Source organism: Sabethes cyaneus, chromosome 2 (genome assembly GCF_943734655.1).
Source record: "Sabethes cyaneus chromosome 2, idSabCyanKW18_F2, whole genome shotgun sequence".
In the NCBI taxonomy this organism is placed as follows: Eukaryota; Metazoa; Arthropoda; class Insecta; order Diptera; family Culicidae; genus Sabethes; species Sabethes cyaneus.
The window spans coordinates 62,141,136-62,166,241 of record NC_071354.1 but is presented as its reverse complement, the minus strand read 5'-3'; the positions used below and the strand labels follow the sequence as shown (position 1 = coordinate 62,166,241).

The following is a 25,106-nucleotide window of genomic DNA, read 5'->3' as shown; positions in this document are numbered from 1 at the left end:
ATTTTTCGCATTTTTATATATAACTTTTGAACTAAAAATTCGGTCAATGTGAAATTCAATAACGACCTATGGGACAACTAGACTTTTTATTTGATACTGGGATTATTTAAATCGTTCCAGTCATCTCTGAGAAAAGTGAGTGAGATTAAATACGTTACACATCTGAAATTAAAGAAAAGAAAAAACTTTTTCCAAATTAATTTCTTCTATTATCCCAAAATCTATGCATCGAAACTTTAAAAAGTTGAATCGTATACTGAGATTTACTTGTTTTCTGTTTACCAGTGGAGTTTAACAATTGTACCTAGCTTAGTTTTGCTAAAATATATTAAAATAAAAATTATGATTTTTTGGCATTAAAATTTTGTTTGGGGTGATATGGACACCCACTGGGGTGAAATGGACAATGTGTAAAAACTGTTGTTTTAAACGAAATAACATATTGTGGCTCATAGCAGATAATTTAGGAACACATATTAACTAGTAATAGTGTTCCGTCGTTCAATTCCGTCTATCTGAGTGGAAGAGCCAGTTCATAAATTATACCAATATCACTTAAGTTTTTTCGCAATTAAGTAAAATCATACTTCGATGAATCTAGATCTTATTTAAAGTCTTATTCCACATTTGTTACATTCAAGTGTAAGAACTAATGCAGGAGGTTCCTGGTGGCTCAGAGAGGGTGATCAAACCTAAAGCTGAAGATAGAATAACAGCTCGACATGTCGATTGGGATAAAATACTTACGATAACAAAATGAATGTGACATCTGACATTGCATTTCGCAAAACCATAGACATTCAGCGATCAGCCCCGAGTGCCTCAAAAATCACATATTTTATTGTGAATCTGAGTATAAGGGGAAATGACCAGAGAAGTATTTCATTCAGTTTGTTCTCAAACACATCGAAACCCGATTATCAAAAGCCCTGACTTACGTTAATGGCGGGATTGCAAATACTGTCAAATACTCAAAATCCATTCTTGATTGTCTATAATGATCTTTTCGGTGGATTCTTGTTTTAACATCACATGCACATATTATTTGTACTCTTATGGTACTAGAATCATTTAAACCGAAGAAATGGTTTAAAATCAACTTGATCATTTAACCCCAAAAATACTGTTCATTTCACCCCACACATGAATTTAAAAAATTGGATTTATTTTTATACAATCTAGCGAGGGTAGATGCTCCATTAGTCGTGCCACTAAGCAAAATATAACTTCATTTTTCTTGTTTATTGAGGCCTATGCTTCAATTAATGCTTGTGGGATATAAATTTATCATATACTAGATATTTGTCGCAAGGCAAGACAATTGTGTTATTCCGGATTACCTACGAATGGCCGAAACACAAATGGCCGAATCACGAATGGCCGAAACACAAATGGCCGAAATAACGAATGGCATAATATACCAAATGGCCGAATCACGAATGGCCGAATCACAAAAGGCCGAATCACGAATGGCCGAATCACAAATTACCGAAACACAAATGGCCGAATGTCATATTCGACCGAAAATATTCATAACCTTCAACCTGCGCAAACGTTGGGTACATGCTGTCCTTACTCGCTGCCGCTCGTTCGGACTTAACTAAGGGATAATCCCTAATAGACAGTAGACCTAGGAAAATGCATGCACCTAAATAGTAGTAGTTTCTGCAGGGGGGCTGCCCCCCCGCAGTGGCCGGCGCTTCCGACGGCGGGTCACCGGCGCACACTCGCGGCCTACGGCCGTCTCGCCCTGAATCATCTAGGAAACATTTGCTACTAACACGGTAAATACGTCTCGCACCTTATAATGACGATGGATTTATAATTAAGAAATATGAGATACAAACCAGGTAAAAACAAGCTTATTACCCTATCACTAAAGCGGCCGAAATATTTCATTCAATATCCCGTCGTGTCCATCTTTGTTGACCGCACATAGCAAAGCCAACAGTTGTGTCCATTGTTGTTGAACACGGTTTGCTTTCCGCACGGTAGTTGGTAGTTGTCCTGTGAAAAATGAGTGCATCCGGCGATTCATCCGATGTTGCTGGTTTCAACGATGAAGAAAGTGCACCTGTCGTCAAAATTGTGTTGTCACAGAGAGGAAAACCGATGCTTTCCATTGATGGGGTACTATTCAATTAAAACAAGCAGGTAATGTAGGCAACTATTGTTGGTTCCCATCACCTGTCAATGACCAGGATCATCACAGAGCTGCGGGTGGACAAAAGGCGATAGAGAGGAACATCCTTAGAATTCTTCAAGGGGATGTTCCGAATTCACGCCGAGAAATAGACGAAAAAATCTACTCGAAATGTGTTAATGCTCACAAAATGAGCAGCAAAAATGTTGTTGACGCAGTTGCGGTTTTATTAAGCGCTAAACAAAGGCGTTCGTTAAGGGGGCATAGTACTTTTTCAATTTAAAAAAATCGAAATTTTTTTTATTAATTATTTCGAAAGATTAACATTTTGGCCATATGTGTTTCAAGTCATTTCGTTGAAATCCTAAAATTGGCAAAGTTACAGCTATTTGTACCGCGCATGTCTGGAGCGATTACACAGCGAATAAAAACTTCAACGTCGTTTTTCTCGAAACCAGGTTTTGAAAGTCGGTACCATAAATATCTCAAGAACGGCTGAAGCAATTCTCATGATTCTTTTTTTGTTTCAAAGCTAACAAAATTATCTAGTGTTTGACCCATCCTTTTTTCGATATTACAATTTTTGTATTTTTTAGAAATGTTTAAAGTCAATTTTTTCGGCTAAAAACCTTACTTTTATGTTTGAATGTCCGCCATTTTGTTATGCGTTCGAATTTTAAAAAAAGGATGGGTCAAACACGAGATAATTTAATATTCTTTCATGTCGTTTTGGAATTTTTCAATTCGGATAAGCCCCCCAGCGCCAATCCATGGTACCGCGAATCATTTTTTTTTTTCGAATGATCATGTTCAAGGAGCCGTAGGGGAGAAGGGAAGAGGTTCACATGTGCAAACAAAACTGCAAATATTAGTATAAAGTGCAATGTTTAGCAAGCAATAAATCCGAATCGATTCGCTTTTCGCGTTATCGAGAAAAAAAATATTTGAAATAAGGCAAAACATATGGTGTAAAAAGTACTATGCCCCCTTAAGCATGTTTTGTTTGTTTAATAGTAGTAGTTTGTTTTTTGTTTGATTAAAGTTATTTGTTAACTACTTGCCAATCCATGGTTTTTTATTGAGTAGTTATTTTGGTATCCCGAAAAATTTCGGCCTTTCGTGATTCGGCCATTCGTGATTCGGCCTTTCATGATTCGGCCTTTCGTGATTCGGCCATTCGTGATTCGGCCTTCTGTGACTGTTATTGAAATTCGGCCATTTGGATTTCGGCCATTCGTGATTCGGCCATTTGTGTTTCGGCCATTCGGTACCAGCCCGTTATTCCATATACATTGCTAGGTTGCTAAGTGAAAAAACATCGTAGCAAAACTATAGAAATGAGCGCCTATAGTTGTGCGCTCCAGCTGCGCGTATAGTTGCGTTAGATTTTAGAAAATTGGCATTTTAGCAAATAATGCTTTAATTTTAAAAGGTGTAGTCTAACTACCAATACTTCTGAGAACCTGTTTTATATAATGAACGTAATTGTTTTATCTAAAATGCTACGGTGACGAAAATATGCATTAAGGGGACATAAACGACTAAAATTTTTGAAAAAATCATTGTTTTTTTATTTCAGATTTTGATTCTGCAGTCTTTTCCGCTTATATTGATACTAAATTTGTAATGATCCGACCACGGGAAGTGGCCGAAAAACGATCATACACATAAGCATTCCAGTGCGGCGTGGAACAACTTCGGCGGAATAAAACGCCGCTCCTGGGAAACCATGGTTTTCAAACTTCATGTACCTTTTTCTCAGAAACTACACAACATATTGGAACAAACTTTTTTTTTGTTTTGTTGGTGGTAGCTTGGCAAAGACTTTTATAACTTTTGAGGTTTGTAAACGAAACACAGCCAGAGAAAAAAGAAATACAACTATCCAGCAACGAATTGTGTTTCATATTAATTATAAAGTCCCGTTGTGCTTTGATAGTAATCTGATTTTGTTACGGCATTTTTTAATGAGCCATTAGTGGAAACATTGTCTATGGTTGCTTTTTTCAATACCTGCACGTTGTTGTATATTAACATGCACAATTTTCTATTAGGGGAAGGGCGGTAAAGACGGACACTGCGGGAAAGACGGACACTTGTCATATTTCATAAACAATAATTTTTTGAAGCAAATCAATGATGGGAAATGTTTCTATAGATTGAATTAACACTTTTGAACTAAACTGCCGATTTTTAGCAGCGTAGCTGGCAAATTTATAAGCAAAACAAAGAAAAAATGCGTATATACGCTAACCGATGTAATTTTGTGCGTGAAGAAAATAGCTGGTAAATCGTTAAAAAACAACATATTCATGCTAAACCGACGACATTGCGTTAGTTTGATCTTTCACTGAATATCCATTGGAAACCTAGTGAATTTTTGAATATTCAGTAAACAGTTATTGAAGTTTGAAAAAATGTTATCCAAGTCGGGAAAGACGGACACCCAACGGTAGGGAAAGACGGACACACAGATTTTGAACCCATTTTGCCCTACAACGATTTAACATTGCAAATACTTACATATTATATATGTCCCTACGATAAAACTGAACCTTGTCGTGGTGTAGGGCTTTTTAACTAATCAGTAAATGAACAGCGGTCACGTTTACTTCTGAATGTGGGTATATATCAAAATACTTTTGTGATTTCAAGTGGGACTCGGGGTAAAAATTTACCAAATGTGATTGTTGCGTTGTTCAGAAAGTGCTTTCATTCCGTTTAAGAATAAGGCCAGTATGGGGATCTCTGACAATAGATGAAGTTTTCTGGGATTCATCCCTATTTATAGCAACTGTCACAAATATCTCCGAAAAATGTCGGATTGATTCAGTTGGTCGGGGGCTTAGGGTTAGTAAGGGGATGTAAGCGGGATACCAGATCCGATTGGATGCCGAGGGACCACTCTGTAATGATTACGGGTAATAGCACTTCTTAGGTAGCAGATGGGAAAATTAGGTCAATTCGTGTCGCGTGTTCAAGTTTCGGCTAGGCGGTGCTGCTAGATAGAGTAGGATTTTTGCACTGGCCCCGTGGCTGTCCTGAGCTCTGATGGCTGCCCACGGGCTCTGTCTATGGGAAGGGGTCGAGTCTTAAAGAGACGTTTAAGCCCAGAGCTTTACAGCACTTTGGTCTCGGCGGGCGAGTCTCTATATTTTGAAGCTTCTGTCGACTACCGCGAACGTCCAGCTTGTGCTGCGCTCAATTTACTTTGTATCGTGGGAATGCATTGTGAAGGGGATGAAAGATTAAATTTGCCCTGATAAGTTGATCCGAGTTGCTCCGAAATTTGTCTTATCTATTGGTTCATTTGTGGTTGTTTGTGTTGGAAAACTAAAAGCGGGCGCGCGGGAAGACCAGTGTCAGGCGGAGCTGACGAATTCTCCACTTCTTCACTATACCGCGTATTGCAACTCGAGTGGTACAAAAAGTCCAAAGCACATTTACAAATTCGATCTATTATTTTTCTTCTCATCATCATCATTATCATCATCATCGTCATCATCATCATTATCATTATCATCGTCATCATCATCATTATATTTAAAATATGACATTCCGGCCTTTGGCAGAGAGATCTTAGAGTCAGTTCGTGGAGTCCGCGCAGGGCCGAAACGCCTCCGCCTGCGGGTATAGGCGTGACGGCTATGCTTGGGGCTCTACCTGTGTTTTAGTGGGCGCCAGTGCCTGTCTCGTCAGGTAGAACTGATGTTTGAGGTCTCCCTGACACTTTGTTTACAACACAAAAGGGCCCAGCGCAGAGTTTTATACGCTATTAAGCGACCAGTTGGATAACCCGAAAAAAAGGAAAAATACTTACATATTATATATGTAAAAGTAACCTGAAGTCATATAACAGTTGGAATGAGCCAAATTTTAGAAACGATTAATTTGTCACCAATTAAAATATTGAAGGGAACCAGTCTATTTTCTCGCTCAAAGGGGGGATCGGGAAGGGGGTTTTCCCAAACCAATTCTTTCCTAAATACATGATGAAATATGTTGATTTTTTTAATACTGATAATTCAACGACGCGTGACACCTTTTTGCGAGTGTGCGTCTTTCCCATATCAAGTGTCCGTCTTTCCCGCCCATGCGCTGAAACTCTGATTTATACATGATGTTTATAATATTAAAAAAAGCATAAATTCTGGAAGAAATTTTCCAGCACACGTTGTAACTTTATTAGACAGAGACTTAAAGGTTCAGTTTATATGAAAATTGGGATCAATACAGTTATGTTTGAGTAGATATTGAGTCTTTACCTTAGTTTAGTTTAGTTTATTTATTTATAACACGTAACATAAGACAAAATGTCTTTTTTCCGTTACATTGATCTTAACAATAGAACAAGCGACACTGAATTTAAACTACGTACTCAATAAAACAATTTCTAGCAATTTAAGAGCTCTATACATTTCTTCTTGAAACCTATATGCGATTCTTCTAGGGTCATATCATTACCTTAAGGTGTCCGTCTTTACCGCCCTTCCCCTATATTAAGCGTTTTAATCAAACTGAATCGCCATAATTTTGAAAAATTCTCCTCAGATTCATTTTATGTAAATCGATAGTCCTTCTTTGTAACTAAACCTTCCAAGTGATACCACTGAAGAGTTTCTGTGTCGCTAGAATTTTACAATTATCATAGTTGTAGATTACACAGTCGAATAAACTCTAACAATTTTTTGCAATTTTTAGGTCCCACTTGCCCCAGGGTACCTTACCTAGTTCGTTTGCAAAGCGAAATCTGCATTTGCAACATTTTTTTGTGTTAATTAGATTAGATTGAGTCTTCAGTATGGAAGCTTCCAGCATGCGTCTGGTTCCTCGCTGCTCCTCTGCGTTAATAATTAAAAAGAGAATGATAAAATAACAAAGTTGACATTAAAATACCTAAGGTACATTTGATTTGTCAAATTTTATTTGCAAAATATACAAAAAAAAAATGGAATGTTAATAAGAAGCAAACTAATCTTGAAACATCAAGACTGAGTTTGAGCTTTTTACTACACGACTCTTTGTCAGTCAGACACAAACTGAATAAACGAAACAGAAATGCAATACCATGTGGTACATTGGGGCAAGTTGCAATGCGGACAAGATAGCACAGGCACAACCTCTATCACTTCAAATGAATTTCCGTGGTTATTATATTTTGTAATTTAATGAGAACCTAAACAAATTGTATGATTGCTGTGAAAACCCACAGCCAAATTTTATTAAATATTTTGCTTGTACGTAAGCTTAAAATCTTTTCTTGAAAATTTCTTCGAAATAGAAACTAAAAGAGATACTAATAATTAATATCAATATGATAATAAAATATGAAATGAAAAAAAAGTTGGAATCTCAGAGAATTATAGATAATCTGAACCATGAGTCGGAGCATATTTTGTCTTTGGATTGTAAAGCAAATTTTAACAATTTTGTGGATCATAGATTGCACTAAGTAAAAGTAAATTGTTGTATTTAATTCATTTGTTGTAAAAACCACTAAAACATTCCAGCCACTGGTTACAACACCTAACACTGATGCAATCAGTAGTACCTAGAGATCTATGACTACAGTACTAATTTCTTTTGGTCCAAAAAATTATGTAAGTGCAATATAAAATTACTGGTAAATACACCTATGTATCTACACACGGCTTTTATTTTTTACGTACGTATTCATAAGGAAATGGATGTTCCTTCAAAAGAAGTTTTAAACAGATCACAATAATGCATCTGTTTTTAATGACCACATTTTGTTTCAAGCTACACTCACCGGATCTATCGGTACTTTCACTAAAAGAGTACCAAGTGGAAGTACTTAAAGTAAAATTTTTACGACCCCAATATTACCCTAATGGGCATTTGCAACCGTTAATCGGAAGGCATCTATTAACAACATTATCCCTTCAATTGACTTTCATTGATTTAAAGTATGACTCTCATGTCATTTATCTGATTAAAAATGTACACATTACTACTAACGAGACGGAAGTCCAAGCAACTACCACATAATGACCTCTATTCTTATTTACGGTTGTATCGTATAATCGTACGAATAGCTGTATTTGAAAGAACCGAAAAGTGGTATTCTCATTTTCGAATAAAGCTTAGAAAAGAATGTTTGAATGTGCGAATTATTTCCAAAGTAAGTTAAAATATATTTTGATGATACTTCTGAATGAACAATTAAGGGGTTGTTTGACGTCCAACAGTTTTCCAGCTAACTTAAGAAATATTTCGTAAACAAAATCCTACGATTTTATCAATACTTAATTTAAAAAAAAAACATTCTCTGTTGCCCCGCTGTACCTTATACATACATTACGGGCAGCAGTCCACAGTATTATTAGCCTGATGATGATCAGTCCTGAATGGCATTCGAGCACAACCAGTCAAAATCAATTTTCACGTACGTTTTCTACCTGGCGCGACCCAGCGGAAACTCAGTTTTAATCGATCCGCCGGTTCATTGGGCTCGCGTACCCAAACGCTATGGTGCGTTGGACTTATTATTGGCATGATTCGATGTGAATTCCATCCCCGAAGAGAGACCCGCCGCTACCCGCAGACCTGCAGATGAAGGCACTTCGATGCCTGCCAACAGCATCTCACCGGGCGCTCGTTGGCTCATTTGCATGGCTCACGAAAGTAGTATAATAACGGAAAATTTCGGCCTATTTTCACAATATTTTTCCTCTTTCTGCTTCTCGGGGCTGTTTGAAATACTTATAATTGTTCGCCTTTTGTTCGTTTGCAGCAAAAGAGAGAGCGGGTACTCACGTTGGCTCGCGTTGATGCTGACGGCCGCCGATGTTCCGTACGAATATATCTGATCTGACCGGATCAAAATCGGAGAAGATGAAGAAATGGGTTTCCCCCCTTCCGACACACGGGCAAACCCTAACAGGCAGTAAATATTAAACTTTCGAGATCATTGCTTTTGTGGTGGTCATGGTACACTAAATGCAGTATGAAGTAATTTTCTTCCGAGACGATTCTGTTATGGTTTTTCATCAACGCTCTTTGATGGGGGTCTACTACAGTTTCAATATGGAAGCTATTCAGCACCATGATGGTCTAATGGACTCTGAAGGATTGCTACAATTGGATTTACGTCATTGTGTTTGATATTTGGATAAATATGAGTTGGCTTAATTTTCATCCATTTTATTCAAGTAGCAAAGTGAGAATCTCTAATCTATGATATTAATACAAAGGCTGACATACGAGCAACAAAAATTACACCACAACTTTATCTAATTTAATTATACACCTGACCTAACTTCAGTATTAATCTTCGTCCAGAAATTGTTCATTCTCTTCTATATAATTGTTTATCTTTCTTTGTTTCGTTGTACTCATTCTTCTACCGGGTAACATGCGGGTGTTTGTTGATGTTTCGGGATATGATTTATCTCCATGAATGTCCGCTAGGCCAAGACCGCTGACCCTCGTCGCCGAGTAGGTCGTCGGTGTGAAGGTAAAACTGATCCGGTTCTCATGCCTACGGTTAATTCTGTTGCTGTGAGTTTAAATATTAGTTTTTCACCAAAAATTCGGCCACATGACTATCCACTACGGCAGTCTAATTAAACTCTATTTTATCACACTCTAATCTATAAATACATAAACAGTCAATCTGTGTCATCTAAAGTGACCGAATTATTTCTGAATCAATGGGAGATATATTGGATGGCAAAAAAAATTGGTTGTCTGTTCATGACAAATTTATTTAGTGGCAATTAAATACAAAATCACAATCTTTGATGGAACTTTTCTTGAAAAATTAAGAATCTGATTCTTGAATCTTTGTAATTTTCAGGTGTCATTCTAATGACACCAGCCGTGAGATTTGGAGGCGCATTATTACTGTTACTGACGGTCATTAGACTGGTTGATCATCTTGACGATGATGATTCGAATTCAATGTCTGATTCGAATGAACTTGACAATCCACCCGAAATTTAAACAATGTTCCCTCTATTGTAGATTGAATCAGTTTTATCACCCAGCTAGCATTTTCATATGTATAAATAAGGTAAAAATCAGCATTACGTACAGATATACATGCTAAATAAATCGTATTTTATGCGCAAAATTGGCATATCCGTACTATTTTGGAAGCGATATACGTGATTACGAATAATTTTGAGCGTTACGACTATATAAGTATTTATATACGATAATATCCGATTAAGCGCGAGTTGCTCCGTACTACTCTACGATTTTGTGCTGAAAATCGTATGTATGTCAGTTATTATCATTATATACGACAGAAAATCAACTTGATCCCACTTTATTCAGTTTTTGTTACGATTTCGAGTTTGTTAGGAGATATTTACGATAGTTTTCGTACATTGATATACGAGTTGGTGCTAGCTGGGACAGCTTCCAGGGAAGCCGAGCTCGTCCATGATTTTTCATAACTCTTTTCGGTCGATGGTATCATATTGAATCATATGCAGCTTGGAAGTCAACGAACAAATGGTGCAGGGGAATTCTATATTTACAGACTTTTTGGAGGATCTGCCGCGGTGTAAATATTTGATCCGTTTTTCACCGTCCTTCAACGAAGCTGGCTTGAATTCTCACAAATCTATTCACAATTGGTAATAGTCCGCGGAAAATGTAGGCGACAATAAGAAGGGTGGCCTCGCATGATACTCCTCACAGTCCACAATCCATCTGAGAATCCCATATTTCCACTCCATCTTTCGCTGTTCTGTATCCCAAATTGTAACAATCAGCAGGTGCAGAAAATTGGCCAGCTTTTTTGGTCCCACTTTCATTGGCTGTGCTCCAATGCAGTCACTCGAACTCCGCGTACTTCCAGGCAACACCTTTTTCCTGAAAGATTTGAGTTCGCAGCGTTCTCCTCATCCATCACCCTCCTGCTTTCGTCGTCAAACCAGTCGTTCCACTAATACCGTGCCACGTGCCCGATGGAGCTCTGAGAGTGTTCCAACAATCCTGGAGAGAGTTTCGTCCTCATCTGGCAGTGTGGTTTCGATTGAAGGCGCGTAGTATACGGAGACGTCTGGCTGCTTCAACTGCGCGAGACTTAACCGAGGCCGTCGTCGGTACCGAATGTTGTTCACAGCGGAAAGTGTTGGGTGCATCGTAACCATCACTAGGTAGCGGTCCTAGTCAACGTTAGCGCTTCGATAGGATCTGATGTCTATGGTATCTGAGAAGTGCCTACAGTCGATCAAAGCGTGGTCGATCTGTAATTCTATTTGCCTTGGTTACCTCTAGGTGTACTTGTGAGGAGTCTATGTTGGTAGAAGATACTAGGTGGCAAAATCGACAAGTTATCGATTAGACCCATTTCACTGGCCAGCAGGTGTACGCTGAACCCTCCAATCACCGGTTTGTCTTCCTCCTCCTGGCCGACCTGATCATTGAAATTCCCGATGACGATCTTGATATAATGTTTGGACAGTGGTCGTATTCGCTCGATAGTTCTCACATTCCAACTAGTCGCCCTTCTTGTATATGGGACATATTACTCCCTCCTTCCACTACTTCGGTAGCTGATCTATTTCCCAGATCCTGACTATTAGCCGGTGCAGACAGGTAGCCAACCTTTATGGGCCCATCTTGATAAGCTGCACTTTAATGCCATCTTTGCTAGCTGCCTTGTTCTTGAGCTGCTTGATGGCTTCGATCACTTCACTTTGGTGGTCGGTACATCACCATCATCCGCCATACTGATATAGTCACTCTTCCTGCTGTCTTGGTATTCCGTCTCCGCGCCATTCAGGTGCTCATGCTCACTGATAGTGCTGCTTCCACCTTTCGATCAACTCACGTTCATCCAACCATCCCTTCGTCTTTATCTCGACATGTTTTGGCTCGCGGCACAAAGCCTTTTGGAATGTGTTCAGTTTCTTGTAGAATTTACGCGTTTCATGAGAACGATACAGGTGTTTAGGTGTCCTCGCACTTCATTTCTTCCGCTTCTAGCACGAAAATGAAGTCGAAGTTCGAACAATACGATGACCAGCGGTGTGTTTCTTTTTTTGCTAATTTTTCCTCATAGGAATTTCCGGAAGGAAAACAGAAGTACGGGTGGCTGGAGGGCAACAAGAGGAACAAGGGAGAAGGAACGTCCAAATAAGGAAAAAAGGGTTTGTTTTTATGCATTTCCGTTACGATAACAGATGTGCAAGTAGTTGGAAAACAAAACGGCCCCGAGCAGCCACGTAGCCAGAGGTGGGGGCCAGGAGCCCTATCTTGGCTCCTAATACATTATATACATATCTTACTGCTCATAAATATAATACATTATTATACATTTAATGTATTGTAGTTCTAAACGAAAAAATATGCATATAAAACAGTTAAAATCAAAATTGGGCCCCCGCCCCCCCCCCCCCCCCTTCTGGCTACGTGGCTGGCCCCGAGTAAGATCGGCCACGTAGATTATTTTTCCATAAAATCCAATCGATTGTCTACAATTTCTTCTTTGACACCATTCCACAACAATCAAAAGTTATGCCCTTCTTAAAAATTATACTCTTCAGTCGTATTGGTAAAAATGACCTGTGAAAAAAGAATGATCTCCTTCCCTGGAGACTTGTTGGAAGCTTCAATCAAATGCGAGAGGGTCAAGTTGAACTGTTTGCTCATTTCACCTGCAATTGCTCTATAACGCAGATTTCTTTCATCGTTACGTGCAATGAAACATATCTCATGAATCATGAGTCATGATTTAATGGATGTTGGATAATTTCATCGTCTTTTATAATGTATTAATGAGAGATCGGCTATTTGCAATAATTGTTTTTTCCTGCAGCTATTAAACTCATTATTACAACAAATTAATATTCAAAAGATCAACTAAGCCAAGCACCATTTAAGTACAACTAACTGACATTGGATCGACCGTTAGGCAGACAGTTTCACTACCGAAGCAAAATAGATCAGTTCCATAATGAGGCAGTAAAAATTGCTTATAATAAATACGGGGCTTATTCGAATGCTACGTCCCTAAAGCGCAGCATAAAACACATAATCGCAAATAAAATATGTGTTTCTATAAGCTCCCATAAAAAAATATGGTGTGGGCTCTGTCCTGGCAGCAAAACATACCAGCCGGCATAGGCGACATTTGCAATGGCGACGAGCGAACATATCGAAAGTTTAACGACACCCGGTGTACGTATGTGTGCATGAACGTGGTTTAGCCCCATGTGACACCATAATCACGAGTGTTAGAGGTGATCTCGTTAGCAAAATATCTTAGTTTGATCTAATGACGGTCTCCTTAAAAAATAAAAAAAAACATCATTTGCGTCCGTCTGGTAGTGGTTCAGCTAACTGCCTACCTAATTTGAAATAAGAAAAAATAAGATTGTCCGGAGACAGAAAGACATTAGTCTGTGCCCGTTCTGTGGGAATCCCGTAATGTTTACATTGCTGGAGCCCACTGTGTGAACCCTGGTGTGGCTCGAAACCGGGTTCAGATTTCGCGAATAATCAACAACAGGAAAGCAAAAATAGTGCAAGAAACTCTAAGTGCGAAGGGAATGGTCATTTATATTATGTATTAGTTTGTCGAATGAACGTTATTTGATGAGGTTAGCGACCTAAATGGTTTTTTCAAAACCTCAAATAAAAATTGTTTCATATGCTTTAAAAATCTTTCAAAGCTTAGTTGTTGTGACTGGTATTATTTTAGCTAAAGCACTCTGACAATCCTCGGTCAGACAAGATTTTTACTTCTGAAACAGAAATATCAAAACCTATAATTTCCATCAATTTTCTACGTCGATTGCTTGGTTATGTAAACAGATACAGAGATACACAGCGAGCATTGTACAGGGCGGGAAAATACGATGGAATGCATCTTTCGCCTCGTTTCTACAATATAGGCAGCTACTAGGTACATGCAGTATAAAATTTTACTTTCTTTCTGCTTTATAATTACAAGATCCACGCTTCCTAGTAAAAACTTTATAAAGGTATTACGATACACCGAGCCTGGGCTTCTGATGCCAGCTCCCATGAAAAGGTTGCCATCCATCGGTTTACCCACCGAGGGCGAAAAAACCGACAACCAGCTTGTGAAGCTTGAAGCCCCTCTAATCAAATAAAATTGACGGCTCTCCGTTGAAATAATCGATGCTGTTGAGTTTGTTGATACGGATACCACAGCAACCTGAAACGTTTCAGGTGTGTCGGTTCAGTGAGCATATTAGGGTGGATTAAATGTCAGCAATTGGGTCTCGGCGGCGTGCGAAATGTTTCGTGAAACGCACACGAGCGTAAATGCTAGTAATCTATAATTTCGAGTGGGTGTTTCAGGTCGCCAGCTTAGCGGCCACTCGCAAGGGAAGGCTTTATTCCGCAGGACACTCTCACTATCGTTGAAGAGAGTGAGTACAGATAATCACATATGTTAGAGCAATTGATGCATATGTTGTGGCCTTGGACAAGGTGGGAACCATGCGAGGTAGCCAGCTGGAAAAACACGCACCAGCTCTGTAGTAAACCTTGTTTGGCCACAGCTGACTGGTTAGCGTGTGAAGACTCACATAGCTTGAAGCCGAGCACTGTCGATACCGTTGAGTGGGCAGTAAACGATGAATTTAATTAATTCATTAAAGTGTTATGGCATCTTTCATTGCCGTGATGTGGAAGATGCGGCATTGGCTCTGTTTGTGGGTTACCCAGAGCCACCAGTCGCCTCAGGTGGACGGAACGGCGATATTGCTGAAAGCATAATAATCGGTTTGATAAATGAGGTAGTAACAATTGTGGAGTAAACCAACTTTCCAAAGCGTAAATGTGGTTTTCCTAAGCATCAGCGAAGACTAATAAGCACTAATAACAACTCGAAGATGATAGCTTGCCAGGTATGGTGAAGAAGTTTGCCAAACTGCAAAGGGTGGCCATGTCGACTTGTGTAAATAGCATTTACGCAAATTGCTGGTGACAAGATCGTAAAATGGCAATTAATAACCGCTTTGTTTATAACACTGCTTAGGTGTTAGTTTTGTGCAACCACACAACTAGCGGTAAGAGAAATGAAGATATTTCTGAAACGATGATTGGAAGCTCATGTCGTCGATAACAGATTGCTTTTACTGCACAGACAAATCAGCAATCTAAACGGGTTATTCCATCTGAATTGATTAAGCTAGCAGCAATCGAGTGCCTCCGATTTGAACCAAATTTTGTGGAATTACCTATATGAATAATGTATACAGAAATTGAATTCAACAAAAACTTATTTTAAAGTTTCTACTCTAAGACTAAGTCGCATGTAATTAAAGTGTTAGCAAAGGACAGCGATCATTTCAGGAATATGGATCGAAGAAAATATGATGAAAAATGATATTTATTCAAAATACGAAAAATAGCATCAGCGGAAAATGGACCCCACCCATAGTGATGCTCAGTCTCTTATCTAGCAACTCCTATCTTTTCTCCTCGTAGTAGCTGCCCGAATACGAGCAACATTAGTGGAGATCGAGTAACCAACCCCGCTGGAAACTACCTGGACGTACCAAAAAGATTCGCACAGAATCTTTGGGATTCCTTGCATTGTAATCATGTTGTGAAATTCTGCGTGAGATTCGTACAGAATTCCGTGCTTATAGAACAAGGATTCTTGCATGAGAATCCAAAAAGCTAATCCTCAGGATTCTTATAACTCGGTTGTGGAATCCCGTTTACTATGAAATAAAAATCTTTGGAATTCTAAAAGCAAGAATTCTGTGTGTGTTAAAGGTAAGGTCATATACGGATAGGAAAGGGGACACTAATGCGAATACTAATTGTCGGTACAGGGAGTAGCCTAGCCACCCACGAACATATATTCCAATTAATATTTTTTGAATCAGTAGTTCTTTTACAATTGATGAAAGGACGATACAAGAAAGTAATGAAATTTTAGAGTGGAGGAGAAAGTGCGGAAATGTGAGAGGGGGAGAGTATTGGTAGCTACGCTTAACAAGCAGTCGGTGTGACTCCTACCTTTTGTACAACGCTGAAAGGTGCATGAGTCGAACCAAGCTATACACAACACCCGCCAGGGCATGTGGTTCGCTGGTACTAATGTACCTTTGAACCATAGAGGCGCTGGATAAAAGGAGCCTGCACAACCCTCTTATTAAGCGAGTGACGTATCTTTAGACTCCATCATCTGGTGGGTTGGGTTATTAATAGACACAAATTGTACCTCTTCCTTGATCTACTGTAATCGAACCACCGAATTGAGTAGTTTAATCTAACTCGTTTATACTAATCGGGACGACGAAACTGTACAGGTACTTGTGATTTACAAGGCACTGCACGTGACGTTGTTCGTCCGTTAGCGTGTTAGCTGCGATTCTCAACGCGGATCTTCGAGTTGAAGGTTCCGTTCCTATGGGGTAGACCAACCTCTTGTTCAGGAGTTCCGCAAGGAAGCATAATGGGATCCCTGTTATGAATGCTGTTTTATAACGATATCACCTTATTACTTGAATTTGGCTGCAAATTGGTATATGCCGCCGACCTTAAATTGTTGTTGATAGTTCGAACCATAGTTGACCTGGAATTTGCGGATTGAGCGTATTCCAGAAAGGTTTGTCCGACTTGCATTGGGTGAGCTTCCTTGGCATAACCCCGTTAACCTGCCACCGTATCCGAATCGCTGCTGTTTACTCGGAATGGATACACTCGAACGCCGTCGAAATTGCAACAAGAAATGTTCTAGCAAAACTGATCAATGGTAATACTGATTCACCGACGCTTCTGTCTCTCCTGAACTTTCGCGCTTCTCAACGTATTATACATTAAAAAAATGGACTTTTTTCGTCACCAAAAAAACTAAGACCAAAAAAAGGTAATTGAGTTTGATAAATTTCCCATGGAAGGCATGGCATAGGCATGTTTTGGTGTTCTTTCTTCGTTTTATTTATCAATTCCATCAATTGGATTAGATCTCGATGGGACACAGCTGGGGGACGTTCGCCGGCTTCGATATTCAGCCGTTCCACCTCCTCCAACGATAGCTTCGAGTAGGGCTCCGACGCCAGACCCAGCCAGAACTCCATGTCTTCGTCTTTATGGTATTTCTTGATGAACGACGCAACTTCCAACAGGCACTTCGTACTATAAATTTCCCCGTTCACGGCCAGTCCGGAGCGAAAGAAGAGGGGCTTTGACATCCGCTTCTTGCCGATTGTCAGCCACAGCAGCACCTTCTTGGGGAACTTGGTGTGTGAAATGAACTGCCACAGCTGCAAATGCCCTGCCATATCAAATTTTCGTGCAAATTTGTCGGCAAAAACAAATTTAAATTTACTTGGAACATCCCCCCGAGTCGTTGCCAAGTAAAAGTTTTGACCTGGCATTTGCCTGAAGTCAGCCTTGACATAGGTTTTATCGTTCATCAGAAGATACCCGTCGAACTTGGTTAGCATCCGGTCGTCCGGCCACACTATTCTGTTTTATGGTTCGGTTTGGCTATTTGCTAGCTCGTTACGACTTGATTGCTTCTCGGAGTTGAATTCTCCTCACGGTACTGTGAGCAGCACCAAATTTTCTGGCCAAATCACGGTCCGACAGAATAGGATTCCTCTTGATGGTCTTCAAAATCTTATCGCGCAGTTTCCGGTCGACAGTTCCACTCCGATGATTAGCTTGAGGCTTCCGAATCATCGTCAATGTTTCCTTATACCGTTTGATAACGCGCCATTACGGTATTTCTGGGCAATTTCAGCAGTTAAGCTAGCCTTGATGCAGACCGCAATGAATTTTCCAAATAACTGTGCACAATGCTGTCCCTTCTTTCGGCTTCCATGCTGTTTGTTTACAAAATACAGTCGTTTTGAAAAAATGTCAAAAATACATAGGTGAAGCCAACAAAAAATCCGACACGTGGGCGCCAAGAACTTCCAAGTCCGTCCACCAAGAGCGCCAAAATATGAGCAAAAGTTTGTTCCAATTCTAAATGAAGCAAGCTTTTCGATACTGGCAATTTCCCACAGCGATACAACAAATTTACAAATTTGTTAGAATTCACTACATTCTGCATTGGCACAATTCGCTCGGGCAAACAAGTCGATGCCGTCTACATGGATCTCATGTCAGCATTTGATCGGATTGATCATGATATTTCCCTCAAGAAGTTCGCAAAGCTTGGGTTTTCTCAACGACTTTGTCGTTGGTTGAAGTCTTATTTGAAAAACAGGAAGCTACAGGTTAAAATAATCTGCGGGAATAACCCGCAGAATCTCCCACCATATGAAACTCGCTGTGAGTTGCTGGATCTGGCAACTCTCCAAAATAGAAGAAAAGTGTACAAGGCTATCATGACAGCTAAACTTCTCAACCCTAAAGTGGATAGTAAATGTAGTTAGGATAGTAGTGGATAGTCTACCCAGGAAATTTCGTCAATGTAGCAGATTTTTACAGATGCTCTTCAACCGTTCTGATTTCACGAATAATTCTCCTATTCAATCGATTTGCGCAATCTTCAACGAGTTCTTCCACCTGTTCGAGTACAACAAGTTTTATTTAGTAAATTTGTAATTGTGCTTTTTTGTTAATTATGGTTGATAATTATTGGAAGTGTTTATATTGTTGAATGCTAGTTTATAAGATAATGGGTTTTGTGGCTTTGAAAATCGTGTTTTTACAAGAGCAGCGTTTTATTACAATATTTACAACATTTATTTATTTATTGTTGTTTACAGTATTTTAGTGCAGTAAAGACTAGTATTATTCATATTGATCTAATTTTCTGAATTAATTATTGCATTTCTAAACCTACTTTTGCTAATATTAAAGTCAAATAAATGGTTTACTTCATTGAAATGCCTACAAAAAGGATGAAGCGGGTTATTATGGCCATACGTTGTTGAATGCATCGGGGTCCAAAGTAACGTGTAATTTCGCAGACGACGACGACGAGGCGCATGGATGTTCAACTGCTCCAGGAGGTAACTGCTATCGACGGCCCCCGTCAGTAAGTCGAAAATAAATAATCTTCGCGACAATACTCTTCTTTCTGCTAGCGTACTGAGTCTTATTAACCGGCAACGATTTTCTTAAGCAGGAAGGTGTAGCGGGTTCTGCCATGGCAAACGGCGCGGAGCATATCGAATGAATGCACGTTGAATGCTTTCAATTTTATTGACGTGAGTAATATTATATGGTGACCATACCGGTACGGCATACTCCAGAATATTGCGAGCAAGTGTAAGAGTGCAATACAGCGTTTTCAAGGCATAAATATCTTCAAAATCAGAGGCAACCCAACGGATAAAACCAAGAATGACGTACGCTTTGGACGAAATCGTGTTAATTTGCTCAGTGCTCGTGAACTCTATCTTGCTGTCGATTGTAACCCCCAGATGCTTGACGGAGCTGCAGCGTGTTATGTCGTGTGCGTGTATGCAGTATGTAAATCGTTGTGGATTGCTAAGTCGGCAGTAAGAAATAATGATACATTCACTTCCATACCGTTTACGAGGCACCAACGAAGCAGGTTGTCAATATCACTTTGCAAAGTGTCGCGATCGAGAGTGGAAGTGATAGTACGGAAGATTTTTAGGTCGTCAGCGAACAACAATTTCTCGGAATCGATCCAATCGCAAATATCATTCACGAAAAGTACAAAGATTAATGGTCCTAGGATACTGCCTTGAAGTACTCCGGACGGAATGGAAAAGCTATATGACTTAGTTCCTTGAACATTCACGGAAGCCGTCCGGCCAGTCAAGTAAGAGTACAACCAGGCAAACCTAGACTCATTTTTTCAACAGCTAGCGCGTGTGGAACCTTATCGAAGGCCTTAGCGATGTCAATGTATATTGCGTCTACCTTCCATCTAGATTACTCCGCGTCGGAATAAAATACTTATGTACATGACCGTTTTTCGTCCACTTCCCGTAGTCGAATCGTCGTGGGGAACAAGGTTCCGAGTTACATCCGCGTCCAGATATTAAATGACTCGGGCTTTAGTACGTTATGCCCCTCTAATCTTGATGAGGTTCTTGAAGAGAACAGACTGCACTGCACAGTCGTCAGGCATCCTTGCGCAGTGACTGGCCTACCGTCGTCAGGTGCACGATGAGAATTTCTCCAAATAGTTCCAATTCAAATACGGCAAATGCACCTATATCTTCCGTTAACAAAGTTACAGTTTCAAGTCCGCAAAGGACTAATTAGCATTTTTTACATCGTCAGCGTTGTGGGGCGGCGTATGCTCCTTGATTGAAGCATCTTGCAGAGAGAAAATTAGTCCCGTTATCTTTTCATAAAAACAAAATTATTATTAGCAAGCAGCCCCCAACTTATATGTACTTTCATAATTTTATATTGGCTTTAAACCATTGAGACTACCCTCAATCGAGAGTATTATTCCCACGCGATTCAACAACTCCGACAAACGTTCTAGTGCGCGGCTCGCTACACATAATAAAACGTCAATGACCTACAAAAAATTATCCCACAATGAAAAAATTAAAGTAAATTATCACTTCGCTTTCGGTGTGACCGCGCAAGTTAGCCTTCAAAGCTGCGTTGCATAGCAGTCCCCGGCAAATTTTCAGAGGATTAATCTAAGCGAACGTTACACTCGGATAGCGCACGTTGAAATACACTTCTACTGTGCACCTCGGCGGATAATCATCCAATTTGGTGCCACATGGGCACGTTATACCTCTATTACACGCTCTACTACTCGCCCGGACAGGAAAATGGTAGCTGTCGAACCGACCACCACCGCGCGCCGTCGACCAGTCGCAGTAACAGCATCTACGAAGGTCAATCGCCCGCCAACAAACGAACGTGTATTGCTGCCGGATAATAGCAACTTACTTGGACTACCGGCGAGCTAGCAGAAGGTGGGACCAAACAAGTGTACGGCCCAACGAAAAAGAAAAACGAGCGGGCTTCTCGCTTTCAATCACAAATCTTTCGATTCCATCAGATGGGCGTCGGAAGGCCGACACCGCCGGTCGCCGTGGAAAAAGGCGCACCAATCGTCGATCCATCAATGTCTGCCGCGAGGTTGTGGAGCAGTATTATGCTTCGTATTATTATGATTGCGGGCTTTTTCACTACCTGGCGCTGGCAATACAGTTACTATTGCACTCGTCAGGAAATCTTACGACCTGTTTGTGTTTTAGCTGGATCGAGTTGTGCTCAGCAACATTTAGGGGCTAGGTTCAATTTGTTGCCATTTTGCGCAGAAATGTTTCATGTGTTGACTAATGTTGTACATTTTTCATCGCAATATACTTCTGAAATCGTGTCTCTTAAAGACTTATCTTGTTTACCACAAGCCATTGTGTAAAAATTGGACACTCAAAATTCAAGTTTGTTTCCAATCGAATGCAATCCGATAAACTATTTAATAAAAAATGAACCTTCAGAAGGAAAATACATACATGCTTTTTCACGCTGACCCTCACGCGAAGTTTTTTATGCTTCGAAAACATTGTGAATCGTCATGAAAGCAATGAGCCGATATCAATAACCTGTTTTAGATAATAATGGGCATCAGTCAAAAGGGAAAAAATGCGCGCATCATGCCGCAATCTTGCTGTGGGATCGGACAGTCACTGAAAACTCGCCGATTGCCAATCCGCTCCGTCAGTTTAACCCTTTCAGAGCTAAAATTTACAATAAAAAAATTAGAACCCCCTACAGTTGCAAATAATTATGCTTTATATGTTTTAAAATACTCTTTAAATTAAAATTTTCCTGTGACAAAAATTAAATTACAAAATGACGATAAAATATGACACATTTTTGTCATAATTCCTGGGATGAGCCCTGTTTCATACCGCTGAACTCTTTGAATCAGTATAGAAATAAAAAGGTTAACTTAAGAATTGCATAGCAGCCTGCTCACACCGTAAAGCAAAGAATGTGTACTTGCTTCACACAGTAAAAAAAAATGCAAAATAAAAAATGTTGAAATTAAGCTTCTTACAATTAATATCGTGCGGGATGATTAGTGACCGGAGAAAATACTAATTTTGTGCCACCGAGGCATTGATACTGACCCTGTAAGTGATTTTTCCCTTAATATAGTCACCGAAGTAACGTAAGCATCTTGTACCAAACTTCCTTTCGTTTTATTTTACTGTCCTATAGGTTCTAAAGAAAACACGGGAAACGAACATGAAAAAATGATTATTCATAATAAACCATCTTACCTCAAGAAAATAAGCAGAACAGAAACATCTGCAGGTATAGGTACATATCGATGAGGTGGCATTGTGACCAGTTTGCGATCCAACATTGTTATTTTTTCGCTTCACCTTACATCAATATGGTCGTGCACCAATGCAATCTCACTGCATTCCTGTCTTGCTACTAATTTAGTAAAGATATTATTATTGTGTAGTCATGGTTTTGTCTCTTTGGATTCCACTTTGTTCTAGAAAAACGAGATTTATTTTTTTAACGGTGACAATCAATGATTCCATGGACAAATAGAATATATTTTCCAAGAGACCTTCAACGACTCAGTTGATTGTACCGTACATTTCGAAATGACAGAAAGGTAAATTCTAAGACAAGCTGCAAATTTGCAAGAGTACAAGTAGGATATGTAAAATTATTTCAATCGAAAAACTTTTCAAAATAATTATAACATACGATTGACTGAATCATAAAAACTAAAAGCACTTGAAAGTATACCTATCAATAATATTTCCAAGAATGCATTTGTCGGAATTTCCAGGTTTGGACAATATACACTCAAGTCGTTTTTTACACGGAGGATACGTGGCGCGTAAAAAAACCGTGTTCAGGGCATCAAAATATCATTGTTCATACGCAGAAATAACTGACAAAAGCGAAGAGCGATAAACCAGTTATTACCTGCCTATAAAACAAATATAGGGTTTATTTCTAATTCCCGTCGTAGTAAGGAAAGCCACTTTAATTTTCATCATTTCTAAGGTAGATTTAATGAATACTCCAAAAGTTCTGCTGCTGATTTGACTCAAACGCACTTACCTTCCGATCCGTCCACTTTGAATTCGCTAAAAACGATTGTTAAAGCATTTTATTAAAATTACGTAACTGACTTTATTACTTAAATTCGTCGTACCGTTTTAAAATCCGTCCATCAAAATTTTTCATCGTTCGAACTGAAAATCACAATAATGTTTACGAAGCTAGCGCGCATGTATTTGTGTAGGACGGCATGACAAATGTTATTCTGCAACATTTTTACTGGTCATGCAAGTTTTCCCGGCTGGAGAATAACGACAATGCGTTGCGTATGTTGTTTTCATTTTATGAATGACGGAAATTGAAACGATTAGTCGACATTTTCTTCTTCGTCGCACGAAAAAACATAGGAAATTTGGCTGCTAGGAATTCTTTAATGAAAAAAGCTCACTTTGATTGATCGCGTATGATAGTCAACAATTAGAAAATAACTAATTTTGCATTGTGTGTCATAAAAATCGCTGATATTTTTAATAATTTCTGTTGGATAGGACGGGAATAGGCAATTACGACGAAGCAGCAACATACCCTACGTAGCAACCAGAATATATCACGATAACAAACTAATGGGACAAATAAATGTTCCTCCACACCACTGAGAAGGATAATTTTCGGTGTATACATACTCGCTCTTAAAAGCGCTTGTTGTTGGTTATGCGCAATAAAATATGTCTTTGTCTTGAATCAAAAAAAAGAAAACTTATCCAATTTAATTCTACTAGGATGATTTATCTATTTTGGACAAGCGTTACGTCGAGTCTATTTTGGACATTTTCCATTTGATTTTGCCGTAAAAGTCCAAAATAGAGTACGCGTAACGCCTGTCCAGAACATATAAATCACTCTATGTACCTCGAACTTCGAAAACAGACACTGAGGAAACCTGCAAGTCGTTGGCGACATACGTATCTGTCAACAATGAATATACATAGTAGAATTAAATTGGATAAGTTTTCTTTTTATTTAATTCCAGGTTTCGTATTCTACTAACACGCTCCAAAAACTTCAGTATGTCTTCGTCACAAGTCGACTGGTTAAAGACAATGCTTTATCAGCAACTTGAACAAAAGAGACAATCAGCAAAAACCTTAAGAAAATGACTAGCTTGCTTTGATCCAAAGTCTGGCGTACAATGTCAGCTTGGTAACTACCAAACACTGCCGCTGCCGACACAGTGTGACATGATTAGGATTGACCAAACCTCGTTTCAAAAAATATGATTAGCATTGCTTTAGTTGCGTACAAGACGTATTGCATACAACAGTGTGTCTCCGTCGACAGCTACGGCAGTTGTTGTCTTAACTTTCATGCAATAGTGACAAACTTTCATCATACTCTCGAAAGCTAGTAGCGTGATCCTACTACGGCATCATACCTTTCCCTACCTAAGTAAATTCGAATCGGAACATTCTACATGAACAAAGGTGACAAAATAAGGACATGGAATCGATGCCTGGAAGCTGAAGCTGTAGATCGCTAAATTTCTACGGAATGTAGACATTATCTCGGAGCTCCACCAGCTCCAGCACCCCCTCTCACCTGTCCACCAAAGCACGGCGCAACCAAAAGACCCGACTGTACAAAACGGCAGGTTTGGCGGGGAATGGCAACCAACGATTGAGAAGAGGTTAAAAACTATCGAAGCATTGCCATGCGGAACAATTTGGCAAACTAGCGCGGAACACGATCTTGAGCACAAAGCGTCAGAATGAGAAGAAAGATCGTGAAGAACCAGAACAACTGTTCCGGACTATTGACACATACAAGTTCTATGAGAAGGTATATTAGTCTCGAAAACCCTAACATATGTAGAAAAGAAGAGAAACCTGATCACAAATAACCATGAGGTGGTCGATACGTAGAAGTAGTTCTTCAATGAAGGAGGCGGAATAAGGGTTAGTCCAGGATTGCCCATAAACGATACTCAAGTAACGATATAAGTTTTGTGCTCGTATTACACACGGCGCTCCCCCAGACCGTTATTATAAAAAAATGC

General features: G+C 39.5%; 1 protein-coding gene and 1 long non-coding RNA gene across 2 annotated transcripts in view; one reads left to right on the top strand and one right to left on the bottom strand.

Annotated features, from left to right (window-relative positions):
* Positions 1–25,106, top strand: part of LOC128736995 (uncharacterized) — an 85,897-nt gene that overhangs the window by 6,490 nt on the left and 54,301 nt on the right. The gene's annotated exons all lie outside the window — the stretch shown is intronic.
* LOC128737014 (uncharacterized) lies at positions 6,415–7,151 on the bottom strand. The gene is made up of 3 exons (XR_008412020.1): positions 7,040–7,151; positions 6,871–6,984; positions 6,415–6,771 (listed from the first exon to the last, which is right to left on the bottom strand). It is a non-coding gene; the product is annotated as an uncharacterized LOC128737014 (long non-coding RNA).